Consider the following 23,187-nt stretch of genomic DNA (forward strand, 5'->3'; position numbering starts at 1 on the left):
TCCATCTGCAACAACAGTAATGGTTGTGTTACTCACATTCATATCCCTTATATCTTTCAACCCAGGAGGAAGACAAGCCCCGACTGGTGAGCTCTCTTACATTCACTATGTGGACAGCACCCTGACTCTGACCACCTCAAGTGACTGTCTGACTCTGGGTTGGTAAGGGAGGCTCCCCTTGACTTACTGAACTGTGACTCTTAGACTGAAGGTTAATTCCCATGACTGAGGTTTGCTGTGAACCATGGCAAGCTTCCTTTTGTTCAGTCTGCATTAAACTGCAAGGCAAGGATGTTATGAGCATCTGGATAGGTTCAGAGCAAACAGAGCAAATGAACAGGCTGAAGGTGCAACTAGGTCAAATCCATTAGCTGGGCATGTGTCCCCGAGCAAGCCGTGCCCTTGCTATAGCATGCAAATGATAGTTAATGATGGTGCACGAGGTGGAGGATTGATGTACAAAAGCATCCTGTAGATCAGATGTATGACATGCAGGTTCTTAAAGGCTGGCACACGGTGAAGCCAAAATCTTTGGGTGTGGGGTATGTGTGGTTAGTGTGCAGTGCCCTGAAATGCAAATGAGTTTTCTCAACAGTAAACTTGCTAAACAAGCCAAATAATACAGACAGCTGTATATTAAAGAGGCGAGTTAGGCCATCACCAAGTGCACCTGGACACTTCCTAGCGAGAAACTCATTTCACTGCATGTGAAAAATAGAAAAATATAAAACTTGACATTAAAACTAGCCTCAATAGATTTCTCCAATTCTGCTACACACCCCACCACTGGTCACATCAATCAGACTCCTGTTTGATTCCCCCATTTTTTTAAAGTAAAAATTACTTTAGCTTAAATTTGATTTGTATTTCTAAATATCATGAGTTTAGAAGGGAAGAATTTACTTTATTATCAAGTTTTGTGAATGGTGATGGGTTATCTGGAAATGTGTTGACCTGTATTTAAATTAAGCTGTTAAAATACCCTTCAGGAGACTAGTTCAATGATATATAAAACAAAACATAGGAAGGAAAATTGGGTCGTGCTGCATGACTGGGGAAGACAGAGGCGGAAACAGTTCTTTAAAAAAAAACTAGAAATGTCCAGAAGATTTTCCTTTTGGCAGTGCAGGTTTCTACCAGAGAGAATAAGTCTATGGCAGGTCTTAACAATCTCCAATGCAGTCTGAGAAGAAAAGATGTCCTGACTGGTTTAATGTCAATAATGTGAATCGGTCTATGGAAAAGAAATTTAAGGTGTCCATGCTAAAAGGTAAAGTGGACTGAGCTGTTCACAGGTTAAGGGGCTCATGGAGAGATACTAACTAAATGAAGATAGCATCAAGTGAATGCAGATAATTTCTAGAAAAACACTAAGTACTGCCACTCCTAGCGTATAAGGAACTTCAAATTGCGAACAGGGTGACCTTCCACAAAGGTTTAAGTACGAGTAAGGATTTTGCATTTAAAATTGTTGAATCATTAATTCTAATATTTGCAATGAGATTATTCAAATAGTTCTTCTACAGTTACAAAATGGTTTGTGCTTTTTGTTTTGTAAAATAAATTCAAGTTTTTTTGGCAGCTACTTGTGAATTATTGCTCCTTGTGAATGTGCTCAGTCCCTAACCACCACAGTAACCAAATCACAAAAAATAAAGTTTTATGATCGATCAAGTCAAATTTCATTCTGAGATCGGACTTATCTTGTATGCTGTGATCATAAAGACATGCTTAGGTGAATATCACTGGTACCTTAAAACTGCAATAGGGTCTGACACTGCCAGGGAACCCTAAATTAAATCCTTTGTTTTATTTTCTCTCTGCTTTGGGCAAATCTTCAAGTCACCAATTTTAAAGATTGCTTGGGAGTTTTCCTTATTGAAACATGACCTGCCAACTCGTTAATTTTTCAGTATGAATAGGGCAGTAGCTGATGTAAATTGCCTGCAGAGATAAGGAGATGACAACAACAAATTGGACTAACTGATTCCTTTTACCAATCCTGTTCATGTTTATATTTCATTCTCTTTGCTCAAAGGGCCACAATAAATCAAACTGCTCACAGGTCATATTCATCACAGTACACCTCCTTGTTGTAAAATCTCATTTCATCGTACACCATCCTCCAAGATTTCTGATTTTTTTGCCTGAATAAAATGCCCTTTACCTCAGCCTTTCCATCTTATAAAATATTGGTATTTCAACTATTTAAACTATTTCACCTTGAATATCAGATCTGGAATGTTTCAGGCTACTCATGAAATCTTTAAACAGATCTTTGTTGTAGAGATTCTTGAAGTCAGAAAATTAAAAATTAATGTTGTCAACTGGCACAGAGTATAGATACCTAACAATAAATTGTAGGATGTCTGGGTGGAATATTCTTCTCCTGTAGGTACAGTAGTGCACTTGGAGGTGTGAGGGGTGAGTCATTAGGGAGGATGGTGGTGGGAGCTGCCTTCCAGTCTCTGCCTGAATGAAATTCCAGGTGGGAAGGCCCATGAATGATCTTTCTGTCCTGTTGCTAACTCATGCCAATTAAATGGTCAATTTATGACAATTTAGGGATGTCAGTCCTGCCATCATTGCGATAAATGGGCTTGCAGCCATACATTGCTAATAGGAACCTGTTGCTCCCAGTGGAAAGATTCCTCAGTCAAAAATATGACCGGATCAAGGGATTAGGTACCAAGAAGGCAGTAAGCCTGGTGAGAGACACATCCTTGACCTTGCCAGTGATGCACAATACTCCCATGTTGATAAATCCAGTTGGGCTCCCACCCCTCACCACATTACGTACCTGTGGCCTGGGTCAATGTGCACCGTAGGACTTTGTGGAGTGTCCTTCCCACAGAAGTCACTGTGGTGCTGCTCAGATCAAACAATGCCATCCACCGATTGCCTGGCAGGTCTCATCAGACAAGGCTTTGGCCGCACGGTCTTCATTCCAGGGCAAGGCTCGCTGGTGGTCTCACCACTGCCTGATTAGCTTGTAGCTCAATGACCATTCCCGGAGATAGGAAGTGCAAGTTTCAAAACTAAAGATTCCCAATGCCCCAGAAAGTTTCTGTCCACTACTCAGACCAAATTTTGTGTTTATGAAGATTGTCCAATAAATAATGATCACTTACAATGAATTGCCTAGTGAGCAGAAAATCAATTGCAACATAATCTTCAAAAGGAAAATAAAGTGACTATATTAAAGGACTTGTTTAGCAAATCTTCCACTTGTTTGTAAAACAAAGTTGAATCGGATCAAAGACTCAAAAGCAATGGATAAATGCATAATTATAGAGTCTTATTATCTGTTGTCTGTTAACTTTACAGGCTTTATACTCATAATTTTTCTCTAAAATTAACAAATGGCAACATCCATCTAAGGGATAATTTCATGAAAGAGCAGTTCTGATGTGTAGTCTTACCAGCTGGCAATGCAATCAACAGTTCAAGCGTAAACCACCCACAATTTTCCGTCTGCTCACTGGATACAAAACTATACAGCACCGATACCTAAAATTCCATTAGCTGTGATTTTCCAATCTTGTATTCCCAGTTGGAGACCTCACTCACCGGAAACACATATCAAAAAATTAAAGCATCCTTTGAAATTATTTTCGAACCATTTAATGTGGATTCTTGCATTTCTGTGATTTCTGCCGAGTCTCCTAATTCTGTAAAATTACTTTTTCATGTCATGATGAAAATTGGTATGGAGTTTTTTATCTGTTTGATAATAACTTGTGCTGATGTTAGTCATAGGCTATGCTATTTCCAGAGGTTCAAGCCTGCGTTATTGGGTTAGCTCAGTTGGCTGGATGGTTGGTTTGCAATGTCAGTGATACCATCAGTGTGGTTTAATTCCTGTAGTGGTTGAGGTTACTATGAAGAGTCTCACATTCTCAAACTTGTCCCTCACTTAAGATGTAGTGACCTTCATGTTAAACCACCACCAATCATCGCATTCTAATGAGAGAGTGGGTCTATGGTGACTTGACCTCTTCTGCCCAAATGGATCAGTGCATTGGATGTCTTTTCTGCACTCGTAAAACTGTACACTGGCTAGCAAGTCTGTTTCTGCTCCGAGTCCCAACATCTCTGTCTTTATCTCTTCCAAGAATAACGATTATCAAACTCTCAGGAAGGTCTGTAAACTCATCATTTACATTCGATTGCACAGAATACCAATTATAGCTCTCTAATAGCCTTTCCATTTTTCTCCTCCTACAGTCTTGATAACATGTTGATGTCATCATAGACATATTAATTCCATTACACTGCAAATAAAGTTTACCAGATATGTTTTCTTTCATTTCATTTTGTCATCTATTAACAATGGATTTATTCACCATTTCTCATTTGTCGAATTACCTGACATACGCTGCCACTTAGTCAGGCTGGACAAAGGAACTTACTTCCCCTCGTTTCCCCACCCTGCAACCCCAAACCTCACCCGAAAGAGTGCAATAAAATTTCCAACGAAACACTTGGTTGATAAAGATTTGTAGTAAATTTTCTTCTCCATGATCCTTGCAACCTAAAACCACATCTCAATTGAACAACTACTGCCATTGTCAGGTCAGATTGTGCACTTGTTAAGCTCGCTAAAGGAGCTGCTTACGTTTCTCGTACCCTGGTTACCACAATGACAGTTCTTAAATTCAATTAATTTAACAGCCAGGCATTCATGTATTGGGCCTAATTCAAATAGGTATACAATGAGATCAAAAAAGTTGTCTCACTAAAATGTACCATTAAGTTCCTAATGGGGAAACGCAAGTTTAGCCCTGCAAGCTGTGAACCCTCCTGATGTACTTGTTTCCTCTCATGCTGTAGCTGAAATATCTGTGTCAATGATTCTCTGTATATTTTCAGTGACTAAAGGAATGTGTCAGGGAGAGTTCATGGAAGTTATTCCAGTAGTTCTTAGTTTATGTGCCTGGCTAGTTCGGCAGATACATGTCAAACATGAACTCATGACCTTATATTATTCCGTATTCTGCCTGCAATTGTCTCATTTTACGTGCTAATGTTGGCTCAGTGATTCTGGGTTCAGGTCTCACTTCAATGACTTGTGAATTTAATCTGAACAGACACTCTATCTGATTGACTACCAAGGGTAAGCTGCAGCATCAGAAATGCCATCTATTGGGCGAGATATAAAACCCACCCTCTCAAGTGGATAGAAAGATTCCATGGTGCAATTTCAAAGAAAAGCCAGGCAGTTAGTCTGGGCATCAAGGGCAATTTTTATCCCCAAGCCAACAAAATGATCTGATTAATAGTGCTGCGTATGGGATCTTGCTGTGTGCAAATTGGCTGACAGGTTTCCTGCACTCCAACACTGACTACATTTCAAAAAGCACTTAATAGATCGTGAAGTGCTTGGGATAGCCTGAAGATGTGAGAAATATTGCTTCAGTTCTTTTATATGATCAATGACAGCTTTACATTAGTCTCACAATGACCTTTTGACCATGACGGTGCAGGAGAAAAAGGCAAAACTAATGCGAGATTACCCAATTATGATGGATATAACCCAGACATTAGAAAGGACGATCTTTACTTTTCATCCTATGACTTTTCCATAACACGATCAGGAACAATGAAAAGCAAATGATGTTATGTTAATTTTTTATCCTCTTTCTAAATTTAAAGGTATGAGGGTTATTTTAAGGCAGAGGTCAGGTATATCTTCTAATTGTATTGAAAATGAATTTTTAAGCTAGTTTTATACTTAATTGATTAGAAGAATGGCTCCTTACACACCATTCCAAACTGGAACTGAAGTCACTTGCCTTCAGCAATAATGACCTAAATCACTGAAAATATATTTTTATTCAATAAAGAAAATGTCCATTCGCATTTCAAAAATTATAACTTTGATATCCTATTAAAATTTAACCACCTGATGAAGGAGCAATGCTCCAAACTCTGGTGCTTCCAAATAAACCTACTGGACTATAACCTGGTGCTCTGTAATTTTTAACTTTATACCCGCACCCCCCACCCCCAAGTCTAATACCAGCAAATCCAAATCATAGCTTTTTTCTTCATTGATATATGGATTATGGATTTCACTGGCGAGGTCAACATTCATTGCCCATTCCTATTTTCCCTTGAGAAGGTGGTAGTGAACTGTCTTCTTGCACCAATGCAGCCCATTTGGTGTTGGTAGGTATACCCACAATTCCAGGAAAGACTTCCAGGATTCTAACCCAATGTCACTGAAGGTACAGTTCTATGTTTTAAGATTGAGGAAGCTAGGATTAGACAGGGGTCTAGAGGGTTACAAGGTAGCCAGGATGGAACTGAGGAATGGACTAAGAAGAGTAAGAAGAGCTAGAAGAGGGCATGGAAAAGCCTTGGTGGGTAGGATTAAGGAAAAACCCAAGGCATTCTACACTTATGTGAGAAACAAGAGGATAGCCAGAGTGAGGGTAGGGTCAAGATCAGAGTGGTGCTGGAGAAGCACAGCAGGTCAGGCAGCATCTGGGGAGCAGGAAAAATCAACATTTCGGGCAGGAGCCCTTCATCAGGAAAGAGGGTTCTCGTGAAATGTCGATTTTCCTGCTCATCAGATGCTGCCTGACCTGCTGTGCTTTTCCAGTACCACTCTGATCTTGTCTCTAATCTCCAGCATCTATAGTTAATGTCAATGTTAAGAAGGAGGATGTGCTGGAAATTTTGAAAAACATGAGGACAGATAAGCACACTCGGTCAGACGGGATATATCCAAGGTTGCTAGGGGAAGCAAGGGAAGAGACTTCTGTGCCTTTGGTGATGATCTTTACGTCCTCATTGTCCACTGGAGTAGGATTAGATGTCTAGATGTCAAGAAAGGTAATAGGGATAACCCTGAGAATTACAGGCCAATTAGTCTTACATTGGTGGAGGGAAAATTATTGAAGAGGATTCTGAGACAGAAAAGTTATGATTATTTGGAAAAAGCATTGTTGGATTAGAGATAGTCAGCATGGTTTTGTGAGGGACAGGTCATGCCTCACAAGCTTTATTGAATTCTTTTGAGGATGTGACAAAACATGGTGATGAAGGTAGAATAGTGGTGTATATGGATTTTAGCAAGGTGCTTGATAAGATTCCCCATGGTAGGCTCATTCAGAAAGTAAGATGCGTGGATAGAGGAAAATTTCGCTGTCTGGATATAGAATTTACTGGCCCATAGAAGACAGAGGGTGGTAGTAGATGGAAAGTATTCAGACTGGAGTTGGGTGAGCAGTGGTGTTTCACAAGGATCTGATCTGGGAACTCTGCTCTTTGTGATTTCCATAAATTACTTAGATGAGGAACTGGAAGGGTGGGTTAGTAAGTTTGCCAATGGTTAGCACTGCTGCCTCACAGCGCCAGAGACCCAGGTTCAATTCCCGCCTCAGGCAACTAACTGTGTGGAGTTTGCATGTCCTCCCAGTGTTTGCGTGGGTTTCCTCCGGGTGCTCCGGTTTCCTCCCACAGTCCAAAGATGTGCAGGTCAGGTGAATTGGCCATGCTAAATTGCCCGTAGTGTTAGGTAACGGATAAATGCAGGGGTATGGGTGGGTTGCGCTTCGGCGGGGTGGTGTGGACTTGTTGGGCCGAAGGACCTGTTTCCACACTGTAAGTAATCTAATCTAAAAGAGAGAGAGGGGGAGAAAGAAGAAGGCGAGGGAGAAAGAAGGCGAGGGAGAAAGAAGGCGAGGGAGAAAGAAGGCGAGGGAGAAAGAAGGCGAGGGAGAAAGAAGGCGAGGGAGAAAGAAGGCGAGGGAGAAAGAAGGCGAGGGAGAAAGAAGGCGAGGGAGAAAGAAGGCGAGGGAGAAAGAAGGCGAGGGAGAAAGAAGGCGAGGGAGAAAGAAGGCGAAGAGAGAAAGAAGGCGAAGAGAGAAAGAAGGCGAAGAGAGAGAAAGGGGAGGGAGGAAGAAGGAGGAGGGGAGAGAGAGAGAAGGGGAGAGAGAGAGAGAGAGAGAGAGAGAGAGAGAGAGAGAGAGAGAGAGGGGGGGGAAAGAGAGAAAAGAGAGAGGGAGGGGGAGAGAGAGAAAAAGAGGGGGGGAAGAGAGAGAGAGAGAGAGAAAAAGAAGAAGAGAGAGAGAGAAAGAAGAAGAGAGAGGGAGAAAGAAGAAGAGAGGAAGGGAGAAAGAAGAGAGAGAGAAAAAAGGAGGGAGAGAGAGGGAGAAAGAAGGGGAGAGAGAGAGAGAAAAAGAAGGGGAGAGAGAGAGGGAGAAAAAGACGACGAGAAAGAGAAAAAGAAGACGAGAGAGAGAGAAAAAGAAGAAGAGAGAGCGAGGGAGAAAGAAGAAGAGAGAGAGAGGGAGAAAGAAGAAGAGTGAGAGAGAAAAAGAAGAAGAGAGAGAGAGGGAGAAAGAAGAAAAAGAGAGGAAGGGAGAAAGAAGAAGAAGAGAGGGAGAAAGGAGGAGGGAGAGAGAGGGAGAAAGAAGGGGGGAGAGAGAGAGAGAAAAAGAAGAAGAGAGAGAGAGAAAAAGAAGAGAGAGAGGGAGAAAGAAGGAGAGAGAGAGAGAGGGAGAAAGAAGAAGAGGAGAGGAAGGGAGAAAGAAGAAGAGAGGGAGAAAGAAGGAGGGAGAGAGAGGGAAAAAGAAGAAGAGAGAGAGAGGGAGAAAGAAGGAGAGAGAGAGAGAGAGGGAGAAAGAAGAAGAGAGAGAGGGAGAAAGAAGGAGGGAGAGAGAGGGAAAAAGAAGAAGAGAGAGAGAGAGGGAGAAAGAAGAAGACAGAGAGAGGGAGAAAGAAGAAGAGAGAGAGAGAGAGAGAGAGAGAAAGAAAGAAAGAAAGAAAGAAAGAAAGAAGAAGAGGAGAGAGAGAGAGGGGGAGGAAGAAGAGAGAGAGAGAGAGAAAGAAAGAAAGAAAGAAAGAAGAAGAGGAGAGAGAGAGAGAGAGAGAGAAAGAAGAAGAGAGAGAGAAAGAAGAAGAAGAAGAGAGAGAGAAAGAAGAAGAAGAAGAGAGAGAGAAAGAAGAAGAAGAAGAGAGAGAAAGAAGAAGAAGAAGAGAGAGAGAAAGAAGAAGAAGAAGAAGAGAGAGAGAAAGAAGAAGAAGAAGAGAGAGAGAAAGAAGAAGAAGAGAGAGAGAGAAAGAAGAAGAAGAGAGAGAGAGAGAGAAAGGAGAGAGAAAGGAGAAAGAGAGAAAGGAGAAAGAGAGAAAGGAGAAAGAGAGAAAGGAGAAAGAGAGAAAGAGAGAGAGAGGGAGAGGGAGGGAGATCTGACTTCAAACATAAAATAAAAGCTTAGCACAACCCAATGTAATGTTGGGAGAATGCTGCACAAAAGTTCATTGGAAATCTAATATGATTGAAAAGGAGATTTAATTGTGGTTTAGTGGGATGCCCTTGGCTGCACTGGAGTAAACCATCCAGCTGGTACACCATGAAAAATCATAATGTGCATATGCAGCCATATGACAAGACATGACTAACTATTGGCACACTGTTGGGTCACAGGATATAAACAAGATCAGCAACCACAGGGAAGGACAAGAGAAAAGATGTGACGTGAGTTGTCTTAAATTGAATTGCATTTTGTAATGGCTGGTCAACTTCTTCAAGAAGGTGCTTCACTTTTAATTGTCCGAAAAATGGGCAAGGTAGTAATATCTCAAGCTCTAAGAACTGTCCACGTCAGCAATTCTATTCTAATGGCAAATTTAAGGCAGTGGGTAACTTAAACAAATAAAAAGGCAATGTAGCACTTATACAATGTAAGAGGTTCTGATATGATAGGTCAGACCTGTCTTCAGACACAGAAGTGAAGAATGACAGTCACGCAACCGCATCAGAACCATAGTCATGCAAAGCACAAATTATATGGTGAAATCTTTTTTTAACTATTTTACACAGCACAGCAGGTATAGCACACATTGTAAACCAAATAGTGCTGAGTATATTAATTCTGCTCATTAATATGTTTCACTGAATCAGGACTACTATTCCCATTTGTCAAATACTTTTTTGATCCTTAATAACTGTTCTACAGAAATTAGCAAATACCAAAAGCAGTTCAAGATGTTGAGTTGTTGAATGCTCAACTTGATGACCTCCAAGTTCCAGTTTTCTGGTTTTCTGCCATTCAGTTGATGAACTTTGTTAATTCTCCACTAGGTGGAGAACCAACACTAGACAAAGAATTCTACCCTGAGGGTGGGAGAGGAATAAAACTGACTGTTTGACTTACCCACTAAGTGACTAACTTGGCAATCAGACAGCAGTGAAAAGAGTAGTTATCTAGACTCATACTGGAGTATACAGAAAGCATTTAGAAGTGGGAATTTTATTTTTGTTTCAAAAATGCAATCATCCAACAGTGAGAGAGAACCTGAAATGTTCACCAAGCTCTTGGCTGAATTCATTCAAGTAAAGAACAGCAGATACTGAAAATTGGAAGCAAAACAGGAATTGCTGGAGAAACTCAGCAGATCTGGCAGCATCCATGAAGAGAAAGCAGAGTTAATGTTTCAAGTCCTTTCTCCAGAATCCTTCCCTCTACAGATACTGCCAGACTTGCTGAGTTTCTCCAGCTATTTCTTCCAATCAGCACCTGATGTTACCAGTATCAAAGCATTTATCAAATCATCTGTCAACTGTACTGCACATTTTAACATAAGGGTTTCAAAATAAGCCACATTAATTTCAACACTCAGTCAGTCTTTCACTTTCAGTGGTTATACATGAAAAAGTAGAAAAAAATTCTGAAAATATGGATAGAATGGACATTTCTGTATCATATTGACCTAAATCTTCCAGTCAGGGCCAGACACTCTCTTTCTATCATTGGTCAGGCAAGAAATTATCCGTTTAATTTCCTTTTTTTTAAAAAGACCATCTTTCCAATCAAAGAGCCTGCTAAACTCGGCAAGTATGGAAATCCTTAGTGACACTAGTGAAGAAAATCCACGCAAAACTACACTGCTTTTTACAGCACTAGCTGCAATTTCTTTGTCAATAATGTTCAAAAGTAGTAATGAATTGGGAGAAAACTAAATACAATCCACTAAATGCAATTTGAAAATACAAAAATCATGGCGAGTGATAAATCAGTCATGCTGAACATGCAAGTAATTGAAACATTGGACAAAGTTAAATCGAGTTTCTAACTTGTTGCATGAAGTAAACAACTAATGTGATCTCGCCTCAAATGTCATAAAAGAACTAGCCAGTGGATGACAGTGACTGGCTATATTGGTAAAAGGAAGAGTCAGTCAGGGAATTTCTACAATAAATGTCCAGCACAAAACAATTCTGATATTTCTACATGGGCCACACATCCACAATATAGCATCCAAGTAAACTTATAACAGGAGCTCTAAAAAGAGAAACAAAACTTCAAAATTCCCTGTTCCAGCTGCACTATAAAATGAGTTGCATTTTTGTTACTTCATGGTTGCTTAGATTAAAATCTATCCTCTCTCATTAAAAGTCTTAACATACCTCAGACCTCATTTTATCTGCAGAAGTGATCTGACCCATATAATTAATTAATCTTAAAATATTTTAGATTATTAAAAATAGCAGTACTAACAGTGCAATACCTCAAGCTGTTGAATTGTCTTGCCCAGTCTTATCAGGTTAGAGCGCCAAGTGAGAACATTGATTTCTGTCCATTCTCCTAACATGTCAGGCATTTGTCAGATTTTACCAGCATCAGAGCTCATTTAAAGTCATTGACAAACAGGACCACTCTCCATATTTCCTCTCAAAAGGCTTTAGACCATGCTGCAGTGAACAATGTCGACCAGGGAGTAGGAATGGAATGTGAGACCATGGGGAGGAAAGAATTATCAAAGCACAGGACCTTAGTTTGTGGTCTTTCTCCTCATTGTAGAAGGTTATAAAATAATGAGGGGCATGGATAGGATTAATGATAGTTAGCTTTTCCCTAGGATGATATGAGGGGCAAATATTTTGCACAAAGGCTGGTTCACATGTGGAATGACTTTCCCCAGGAGGTGGTGGATGTGGGTACAATTACAATGTTGAAAAGGCATTTGTATAAGTACATGGATAGCAAGGTTTTAAGGAATATGGGCCAGAAGCAGGCAGGTGGAAGTAGTTTACTTTGCTTAGTGTGAACTAGTTGGACTGAAGAAGCTGTTGCCGTGTTGTGTGACTCCGCGACTCAATATCTAGATTGCTTGACTATAGTAGACCGTCAGATGTTTCTAAGAGGTAAATGGAGAAGTGGGGTGCAGAAGAGGGTCCCTAAGAGAGTAGAATAGGTGAAGTGAATCGCTGAGATGGCATGTTGGCTAAATGGTAGGGGTAAGATTGGGCAAGGGCTATAGCACATTCAAGGGGTATTTGGAACATTAGGATAAGTTGGTTAGTCATTTAGGAGGTTAGTGGGTGTCAGCTGTCAACTTACCCATGAGATAGACGTGGTTTTAATTTGCCAGGAAATTCTGGGCAACTATCCAAGGAAGTCAATCATTATGGGCAGTATGGTGGCTCAGTGATTAGCACCAGAGAACAGGGTTCGATTCCACCCTCCAACTGTCTATGTGGAGTTTGCATGTTCTCCCTGTGTCTGCGTTGGCTTCCCCTGGATGCTCCAGTTTCCTCCCACAGTCCAAAGATGTGCAGATTAGATGTATTGGTTGTGCTAAATTGCCCCTGGTGTTCAGGGAATATGCAGGGTAGGTGAATCAAACATGAGAAATGCAGAGTTATAGGGATAAGGTAGGGGGATGTGTCTGGGTGGAATGCTCTTCAGAGGGTCAGTATGAATTCAATGGCTGAATGGCCTACTTCCAAGCTGTAAGGATTCTTTGAATCTCTCTCTGAGCCTTTGACTCTAATTCAGATTTGGGAACATTCAAGCAGGGTCACAGGGAGATGTGGAGTTGCTCCATCACAAGGTTAAACTTGCCAGGCACTTCCTGCACAGTCACTGTGTTGGGACTTCAAGGAGGTCCCACACATCTTTCTGAGTATATCTGGTGTCCAACCAATGAGTGGAAAGATGATCTGGGCCAGCATTTGCATTCACGTCTTTTGTTGATTGGCACTATTATAACTTCTGAAATCAGAGCTTGCTGAAACATAATGGAACATTGGTGCATGTCTGCAGTCTCACATTTTGAGCTTACATGACTAAATTAACCAAGTTGCCAAGGATGCTAAAGAGATACTAGAGGAAATCCCTCTGACACTGGTGTCACTTTTGTAAATGCAGGTTTCATAACTATTTGTCTAATTATGAAAACAAATGCACAATTCTATAATTTAATTAAAGCAACATGCAGATCATAGGGATTGCTATTAATAACCCTTTCTTTCATACCAACATTTTAAGGCAAATAGGTGAGAATATTTGAGATATCCTGACTATATCTACTGAAGTCGTCTTGTTCTGTGAACTATTGGTATAGATTGGAAAGTTGTGCAATTTATTCATGCTTACAATTAATAACAACTTAAATATTTATAGATAGCAGCCTTTACATTGTAAAATTTCTCAAAGCATTCCAATATTACAAAACCAAAGATGGTACCAAGCAATATAAGAAGATATTAGGTGAGATAACCAACTTGCTCCAAGAGGTAAGTTTACAGAAATATCTTAAAGGAGGAGGAAAGTGAGGTCTAAAGACAAGTGGAGGGTGAAGGAGGGAATTCCAGAGTTTGGGGTCAAGGCAACTAGAGGTATAGCCAACATTTTTTTATTCTTGTTATTCATGTATGGAATATGGGTGCTGCTAAGAAGGACAGCATTTCTTGCTTATGCCCAGCTTCCCATAAACAGAGACAGTTAAACATCAATGAGATTGCTGTTGGATTTTGAGTCACTTATAGGCTCGGCCAGGACAGTGGTGACACCATTCAAACCAGAGATGCTCAAGAGGCCAGAATTAGAAGAAGACGTTATCACAGAGGATTATGGAACTGAAAGTAATTACAGAGATAAGGAGGAAGAGGTTCTTAAAGATTAAAAAAGTTAAAAACAAGGCATTGCTTGACCAGGAGACAGCATAGGTCAGTGAAAACTTGGGAGGAAGATTGAACTAGACTTGACACTGAATTTTAGATGACCATAAATTTAGAGAAGGTTGAGCGTGTAAGGCCAGCGAGATGTGCATTGGAAAACTGAAGTCTAGAGGTAATGAAGGCATAAGTGAGGACTTCAGCGAGAGATATGTTCAGGCAGTTGAATGACTTGCAGTGGTATTCATTGATGGTACATTAAAAGATGTAATTCTAAATGGGGTATAGGATCACAGGGGAAACAACATCTCTGCATGTACCTTGCGAAGCTCTCTAAGAATCATATATGTTTCAATCAAGACATCTATCATTCTTCTAGACTCCAATGAGTACAAGCCTAAACTAATCAATATTTCTTCAATATTTTGTAGTAAGATCAGTCTAACCATCCTTCCCTGAAGTACCTCCAATGCTTGCATTTCTTCCCTTATGAAAAGAAACCAAAATTGTTCACAGTATTCCAGTTGTGTTCTGATGAGTCTTGTGTAGATTTGGCAAACCCCCCCACTATTTGCATACTCTTTGGATATGCCTACCCTATTCTTTTTGTGATTCATATATGAGGATCTCTGAGACCCTCTGTGCTGCAAAATTCTGCAGTCTTTCTCCATTGAATTAATATTCAGCTCATCTATTATCTCCTTCTAGAAGACATTTGATTTAAATTCCCAAAGGTGACAATTAGTTAATAGTGAAACCCATGGAATTGAAGACAAATTGGTGATTGATTGCAAGATTCTTCAGCTTCTGGGTAGCAAGAGAAAGTAAAATGGGCAAGTGGTCTACTTGGCAGCTTGGAACTAGCTTATTAACAACTTAGGTGACTAACTAGAAAACTACATCTCCAAATTTGTGATTGACAAAGCTCATGGCATGGTCAGTGTCGATAGAAGAATAAATTTCCAAAGACATAATGTTAGGTTGTGCAGATGTTGTCAAATGTGAGGTCATCTAATTTGGACCTAAAAAGGATAGAACAGATATTTTCTAAATGATGAATTGTCAAAAGACAGTCAGAGTCCAGGATAGCTGGGAGTGCAGGTACACAGATCACTAACATCTCCTGGACTAGCTGATACAGAAAATAACCTTAAAGACTAGTTAATTGTAGGCTTTTATATGAAGGGCACCAGAATACAGTAGAGTAGAAATCATGTGAAAGCTTTACAAAACCTTAGGTAGATCACACATGGGATAGTGGGAAGAGTTCTGGGCACACTATCCTGAGAAGATACACACCTTGGAGTAACTACAAAGTGTCTTTACCAGAACGATACCTGGACTGTAAGGGTTAGGTTATGAGGAGACCTTTCACAGTCTTTTTGTGTACCCTGCTGAACTGATGGAGTAGATTTAGATAAAGAGGTACTATTTCTGTTGAATGGAGAGTCAGGTCTAGGGGGCACAGTTTAAAAATTGAAGGCAAATCTTTCATCAGGGAAGTTAGGAAATATTTGCTCAGGTTGTAAAGTTCACAATTTTTTTTTCTCAAACAATGTTAGCTCAATCTGGAAATTTTGTTGTTACCGTTAACCAATGTTATGAATGGACATGGTAGTAACATTACAGTGTTAGATCATAGTTCAAACAAGCTCTTATTAAACGGATGAATTGACTAGAAGGCATGAATGGCATTCTCCTGTTATTATAATTCCTCCAATGTTTCTACTAAGCACAAAAATAAAACAAGATCTTACACTGGGTATTATCCAAGAATATTGCCTGTAATTCACATTCTATTTCAATATTCGCCTGTTTCTGTTGATCCAATGTAATTTGCATGATCAGCAAATGCTTCAGAAACATTATGACTAATTCATTTACACCCACACTACGCACTAAACAATGATTTAACTGCTGGTTTAATCATATAACAAATGAGCATATACAGTCCACTTTTCTTTTAAGTTTTACATCGCATGTTTCAAAAGCACCCTTGGACAAATTGAATACAGCTGGGTCAGAATGTTTACACCCAAGCTGCTCAGTATTCATTAGATTTTACAAAGAGTGGAGGCCCATGGCTTTTTAGGCCTCTTCTGACAGTGAGTCAAAGCAACATGAAGTACAGTACCAAATAATTGTACTCATAGATACACCTTTTAACTTCAGACAGAGTTGTTACTGCTATCCATTCTATGGATGCTTGTGATTTTATCTCAGATAATTAAATGACAGTCCATTACAATTTCAAATCACTGGTAAAACTGAAAAAGAAACTTTCAAAACCATAAGGTGCATGAAATTAAATCTAAAGAAAACATTTTGGTAGTTTTCAAGTGAAATGCAATACATTCATCCTTCCCTTACGGCCAAACATCTATGAGATTGATGGAATTCAATTTTAGGTTTTAATCAATCTAATTAACTCTCTACAAAGAACAAAAATAAATACTTCAGCTTTTAAAATGTTTCAAATATTATACCAAAAATAATTAAAAACTTAGGTATTTATAATATTCTATTGGCAATTATGCTGACATGACATAGTGATGACATATAAAAATAGAGAATAACTTATTCAGAGCTCAATTAATCATATTCCCATTTTTGAGTTGAAGTATATAATTATGTATTGAGTCATAAATGGATAGAGGGAGGTAGCTAAAATCTATCCTTTCATTTCAAATGGCAAAAATCACTAAGTTCAAATGGCTTCTCTCAACTGATTTGTTTTTACTCTGATGGGAAATGGGCGTTGCAGACTTTATCACAATGTATACTCCATCTTAATTGCTGTTGTGAAAGTAGTTTTGAGTTGCCTTCTTAAACTATTGCAGTACACCTCATGCAGGTACACAAACAGTGTTTTTGGGAAAGAAGTTCCAGGGGTTTCATCTTTTGACAGGAAAGGTATGGTAACATGGTTCAAAGTAAGAATGGTGCATGAACTGGAATGGGCGTTTGTAGGTAGTGGTGACCCCATTTGTACAAGGCTCTTGTTTTTGTAGGTGGAATAGATCACAGATGTGGAAGGTGCTGTCAAAGAAGCCTTGATGTGTTGCTGCTGTTGAAGTTATAAGTCTTACACATTGCTGCCACTCTGTGTTGGTGGTGGAAGGATTGAATACTTAAGTCGATAGATGGGATGCCAATCACGAGCTAATGCTCGAAACATCGACTCTCCTGCTCCTTGGGTGCTGCCTGATCAGTGTTCTTTCCCAGCTCCACACTTTTTGACTACCAATCAAGAGATGTGCTGTGTTTTAGTTAGTGCTGAGATTCTTGAATGTCAGAAGGATGGGGAATGGTAAGATTATTTCCTGTTTAGAATCACTGTTGTCTAATACTTGGGGTGGAGGGCGGCACATATGTTACTTGCCACTGACCACTGAAGGCCTGAAAGTTATCATCCAAATGTCTCACAAAATGCTTCATGTTTGAGGAGTTGTGAATGGAACTGAACATTTGTGCAATCAATTACCTAATGATGGAAGGGAAAAGCAAAAGATAATTGGGTGTAGGTCACTCCCCTGAGGAATGCCTTGCAACTTAGATGATTGATCTTCAACAACCATAACTATCTTCCTTGATGCTAGACATGCCTCTAACTGCTGGAAGGTTTTCCCCCTGCTTCCAATTCCACCAGAGTTCCTTGATCAAATGTTGATGTCAAATGAACTCACACGCAGTCCCCCCTTCAGTTTGGCCATTTTACACATGTTTAGACAAAGGATATATGAGGAATTCAGGAGCTGAGTGGAATTGGTTGAACTGAGCATCCAGTGAGCACATTTCTGCGTAACTGCTGCTTGTTAACACTGCAAACAACACCTTTCATCACTTTTCTGATGATCGAGAGGAGATGGATGGGATGGTAATTGGTCACTTTATACTTGTTTGGCATTTTGGTGGACTGAGAGAAAGTGAGAACTGCAAATGCTGGAGATCAGAATTGAAAAAAAGTGTGGTGCTGGAAAAGCACAGCCAGTCAGGCAACATCTGAGCAGCAGGAGACTCAACTGGGCATACAGGGGAAATTGCCACATTATAGGCACCAATCTAATAGCTGTACAGAAGCAGCTTAGCTAGGGGTTCAGCAAGTTCTGCAGCACAAGGTTTTGGTCCAATTGACCAGATTAAATGCTAATGTTTGTTGTAATACAGAACATAACATATTTTCCAATCACAATTTAAAGAAAGAAATGCTGGTTAAAAGGGGAGTTAAAATTACTTTGATTCAGACTCAAAGTCATCATCATGTTATGGCAGAATAGTACCACCAGTATGATTCCTCAGAAGAAACCCAAATCTTACATAACTTTCAAATTGCTTTGCTACTGTCTGGATTGACAGCATCTCAGTCATTAGGACTCAAAATCATTATTGCTGAGGTGTGTTTACAATAACTCTTACATGATGCACTTGTATTTGTGTGTCACAAGATCATTACATTACTGGCTATTAACCGATTAGCAATTCACTGGAAAGGTGGCTGAATTTCAACCAAATCTATTGTTGACAGTGTTCACTGGTGTGTTTCAGAATTTTGGATTAAAATTATTGTTACTTAGCAATTGGGAAAAGCTCAAATCCTAAAGTACTACAAATAATAAGTAAAGAAAATTCTCTATACTTTAGCAATTCTTAATACAGAAGATTATTTAAACATTGACTATACCTTTAGTAATATGGAGTTCTAATTGAATATTAGCAGACAATGGATTGCTTTTATAATGCTCCTTTTTATGCAGTCTTTGATAAAGATATTTGAATTTAGTCAATTAGTCGATGCCTAAGTGGAACAGAAATGATGGGTACATACCAAATTCACAAAGACCAAATACATCATTTTCCATACAAGCTCAACTTTTGATTTGAATTTGTTTAAAGCAATTATCTTCACATCCTTAAAATGTATTCTTTTAAAAACTATACCTTAAAGAAAGCACATTGGAATTGGAAAGAGCTAATAAGCTATGTTATTTTATATGAAAGAATGTCATATAACAATGGAAGGATTTGTCAGGATCACCATAATTGTATCACAGCATGTTAAAACATCCAAATGCTCTTCAGGCAATGAGCGACTTTGTGTGCAATGATGATTAAAAATATATATCTTATGCCATCTCTCATGATATTAACAAAACCAAAAGCTATGCTTCACCTGCTGAATCCAGTATTAATTAGATAGCTCATTACAAAGCTACCATAGTTTCCCAATCTCAAAACCAAGCAAACATTTTTTTTAAAATGTTTGTTGATTCTTCAATAGAACATAGTGAGTACATTTCCAGTAAGTACATTTTCAAATCATAGTTGCAGCCGTCACCACTACAAGTTGGAAAATGTTCTTTGTGAAACACAATATTGTGAAGTTAAAACAAGAATCCTAATATAATCAAAATGGTCAGGTCATGCAGCTAGTTAAATAGTCCAAATTCATGCAGGTAGCATAGACTCAATCCCAGTTGATCACAGTTAATTGAACACAATGACAAAAAAAGAGAGAGCGGGATGTATTTGTTGTGATCAAATTCAGCACGCAGCTAACTACAGCCAAAGAGTCATAGAGATGTACAGTATGGAAACAGACCCTCCGGTCCAACCCGTCCATGCCGACCTGATATCCCAACCCAATCTAGTCCCACCTGCCCGCACCTGGCCCACATCCCTCCAATATATTGCGTTATATATTTATTTATATATTTGCTTTAGATCACAATTCCACACAATGCAACCAGAGGAGAGAGATGTGAGGCATTTGCTTTAAAAAAATGCCCAGATGAACTGAGAAAGCATGTCTGCACACAGTGAGTCCTTGTGATCCAGAAATGCCTACATGGAGAGGTTTGGAAGCAGATTCCATAGCAACAGTCAAAAGAGAATTGGATAAATACTTGCAGCAGAGAGCAGGTGGGATTAACTGGATCGTTCTTCCGAAGAGCTGACACCAGGCAAAAAGGGCTGAACAAACAGCGTTCTGTAAATAGCCCGGACAGCTCTGTACAGTGGCAGTGCTAACGGTGATGGGACTACGCTTTGCCGAGAAGGCCAATCTGAACACAGCCGCAGGCACGGAGGGGTGGTTGAGTCAACAGCGAGGGAGAATCCGAGGCGCGGCACACATGTCTCCAGGCTGGCCAGGTTTGGAGCGGAGGCGAGTCGCTGTCCGTTCACCGCTAGGGACTGCCAAGTCCTGTCTGACCCTTCAGTACTGCCGAGGCAGACAGCAACCTCAGCACTGGGGCCGAGGGTGGTTCACCTCGCCGTGGGGACGGGGCAACAAGAGAGAGAGAGCAGAGTTCGTGCTCCTCATACCCCAAATCCCACTCACCTTTTTAAAAAAAATTAAATGACACCACGCTGTCAACCTCGTGGTTCGAAAATTTTCAAGCGTGGAAATGAAAGCTTATTTTTACTAAACTTGGGGTTACACTAACCAGCAACTTGGTACAATGTCCTTTTTAAAAAACAGCGCAAAAATGAAAGCAGCACGTTCAATGCAATGGTCAGTGACTGCAAACACGTCCCGCGGTTATTCCTTATTTCATTATTTCCCTCTCTCTCTCTGTCCCTCCTCTAGACCCAACTGTTTCTCCCTGGTCAGCCAGTCTGACTTTGCCTGCGGGAGCAGAAGTGCTCTATCCAAAAGTAGAATTGATGCACACACGATTGGAGGAAGCCGAAGAGCAGACGGTTCATTTTGATGAGAAACCCGGCGCTCTTAAAGTAACAAATAAAAGCTTCCCCCCAAACAAAAAAAGTTTACTTTTTTCTAATAGTATCCACCTCTGAATTAACACAATTTTAGCCTCGAAGACTAAAAAAATGAGGACACGTCAGTTTAGTACTTCACTGTTTCCCATATTTAAAAATTGCGCAGAGGGCCCAGCATTGATTCACTTTTCAAAAACCTCTGCAAATGGTGATTCCAATTTACACTCATTCTGAATCGTAACGCCAGGAAAAGTCATCAACTTACCAGCGAGTGAATCATCCCGATATTAAATACAATGAAAAACCCCTCCAAACGACAGTGGTCTTCTCTCTCCGCCACTTCGCGCTCAAAATAAAACAAAACGTTGGATTAAATGATAAAGAAGAGAGCGAGCGGTGGAGGATTTGGGAAGTTCAGTGACTGGGACTGCCCGCTGAACCCTCAGTCCCCAGAGTAGCCTGCTGTCTGTCAGGGTTTGCGGCTGCTTTCCCCCCCTCCTCTCCCGGGCTTCAGAAGCAGAAGATCACGGCTGTCACGATCCCTGCTGTCCCAATCCAAGCTCATCTCATCCCGAGCTCTCTGGCATCATTCCACCACATGAGGGAAGTGAGGAGGAGGAATGATCGAGCTGTCCCTTCCTCTCTTCCTTCACACACTGCCCTGGGAGCGCGGCAGAGAGATCGATTCTGCTGCTACCTGCTAACCACACACACACTCCTCCCCCTCTCTATCGCCCTTCTCCCTCCTGTCCTGTCCTCCCCTCCCCTCTCCTCTCCTGCTTGCTCTTTGGAAGCTCTGCAGCGCTGCGTTTGCCTCAGTCAGTCTCCGTCTTAACTTCACGGGGGGGGGGGGGGGGTGGTGAGAATGGGAGGACGGAATATTAATGATCAAACTCGCTCTCTCCCAGTATGCACGCCTCCTGGCCACTGCCACTTCACTTTCGCTGGCGTTATACTGTGGACGCCTGCGCACTGCGGATGAGATTACTGAGCAATTTGCAAGGAAAGAAAAAGAACTCATTTTCAATAATTCACCGGCGAACGCCAACCTGAACAGAACTGGTTCCTCCACCATGCTACAAGGATGAAGGAGCGAAACTGCCTTAGTATCTCTTCAGGTTTATGTTTTGTGTTCGTGAATTGCGGTCTGTTTTACTGAACTATAACCAGTTGCATTCTCAATGGTCCAGCTGTTTTACAGGCGAATGCTTCTATTTTGCTTTGTATCAAGTTTAACAACAAGTATTGCAAAACAGTAGGTGGGTGGAAAGAGATGGAATTAATTTATATCTCGGTAAGACAACAGGGAGGGAATCTCGAGTAGTCTTCTACTGTTCATGACACTGCGAAATTCCCCCACTGGTGATATTTTTAATCAACTTTCTTAGACACATATCTGGGGTAGGCGGGATTTCAACCCTCCATTATTACTCGGTCTGCTCAGAGTTGTTATGGCACACTTCTGGAGCAAAGTGAAAAATCACACAACACCAGCTTATAGTCCAACAGGTTTAATTGGAAACACACTAGCTTTCGGAGCGACGCTCCTTCATCAGGTGATTGTGGAGGGCTCAACCGTAACACAATTTATAGCAAAAATTTACAGTGTGATTTACAGTGTTCTGGAGCAAGGTGGGACTTTACCCCTGGGTCTCCTGATTCAGAAACGAAAAATAAAATCAGAAATTGCTGGAGGAACTCAGCAGGTCTGTACCACTGCGCCAAGTTACATGCCCATTCCCCATCATCCGAAAGTCCAGAAACGTGAAGCTGCAATTGTTCATTGCTGTGTGTTTGCCGAAGCAGAATGCTGCTTTAGCCGAAAGTAAAAATCCGGACAATACAAAACGCACTGGGATTTGTCATCAAAACGATTCAGGATTTAGTTGTGGCCAGTTTGGGGGGGGGGGGGGGGAAAGGGAGGGAAGGAAGAGGAGGTGTGATGCTTGTTTGCAGAAGCTGTTGAGAAGCACGAACACGTAGAGAGATGTGGTGGGGAATGCTCAGTTTCCCGATGTCCTTGTACGTACAGCAATGCTTGCAGTCAACCGGTCAAAATCCGAACCCAGATTTACCGACAATGTTGTTTTATTCTCACAGGTGACCGGGGTGACCTGTCTCAAATGAACTGACTGGAGGGAGCTGACTTGTCCGCGTGCCGACTCGCCCTCTTAAAGGTGCAGTTTATCTGTGCTGGACACTGGGGATATGTCCAACCGTGTGGACTAATTCCTGCCTGACACCCCGTGCTGGGTGCTGTACTGGAGATACTTCGCCTTCTCGAACGCAAAGAAAACGCACAATTTTCTATGTATCACTTCATTGTGACCCCCAATGAAAGTGTCAAATATCTAATGTTCATTAATGTCCTTCAGGGACGGAAACTGTTCCTTACCTGGTCTAGCCTATATGTGACTCCAGACCCATAGCAATGTAGTTGAACCTTAACTACCCTCTGGGCAATTAGGGATGGGCAATAAATGCTGGCCAGGTCACAGATATCCATATCCTGTGAATGAAAAAATATCCTGTCGCTGCAGATCAGGCATGGT

The 23,187-nt window shown here is 40.7% G+C and overlaps 1 protein-coding gene across 8 annotated transcripts in view; it reads right to left on the bottom strand.

The window, feature by feature from the left end:
• LOC140493786 (leucine-rich repeat-containing protein 4C-like) overlaps positions 1-21,431 on the bottom strand; it is a 991,485-nt gene extending 970,054 nt beyond the window's left edge. For 7 of the 8 annotated variants that reach the window (XM_072592658.1, XM_072592659.1, XM_072592652.1 and 4 more), the window contains exon 1: positions 20,901-21,404. The gene's annotated coding sequence lies outside the window, so the exon portion shown is untranslated. Of the gene's footprint in view, positions 1-20,900 lie in introns of all 8 variants that reach the window. The other variant, XR_011963766.1, reaches the window with a different exon arrangement.
• Positions 21,432-23,187: the final 1,756 nt, after the last annotated feature.

This window comes from Chiloscyllium punctatum, chromosome 22 (genome assembly GCF_047496795.1).
Source record: "Chiloscyllium punctatum isolate Juve2018m chromosome 22, sChiPun1.3, whole genome shotgun sequence".
NCBI lineage: Eukaryota > Metazoa > Chordata > Chondrichthyes > Orectolobiformes > Hemiscylliidae > Chiloscyllium > Chiloscyllium punctatum.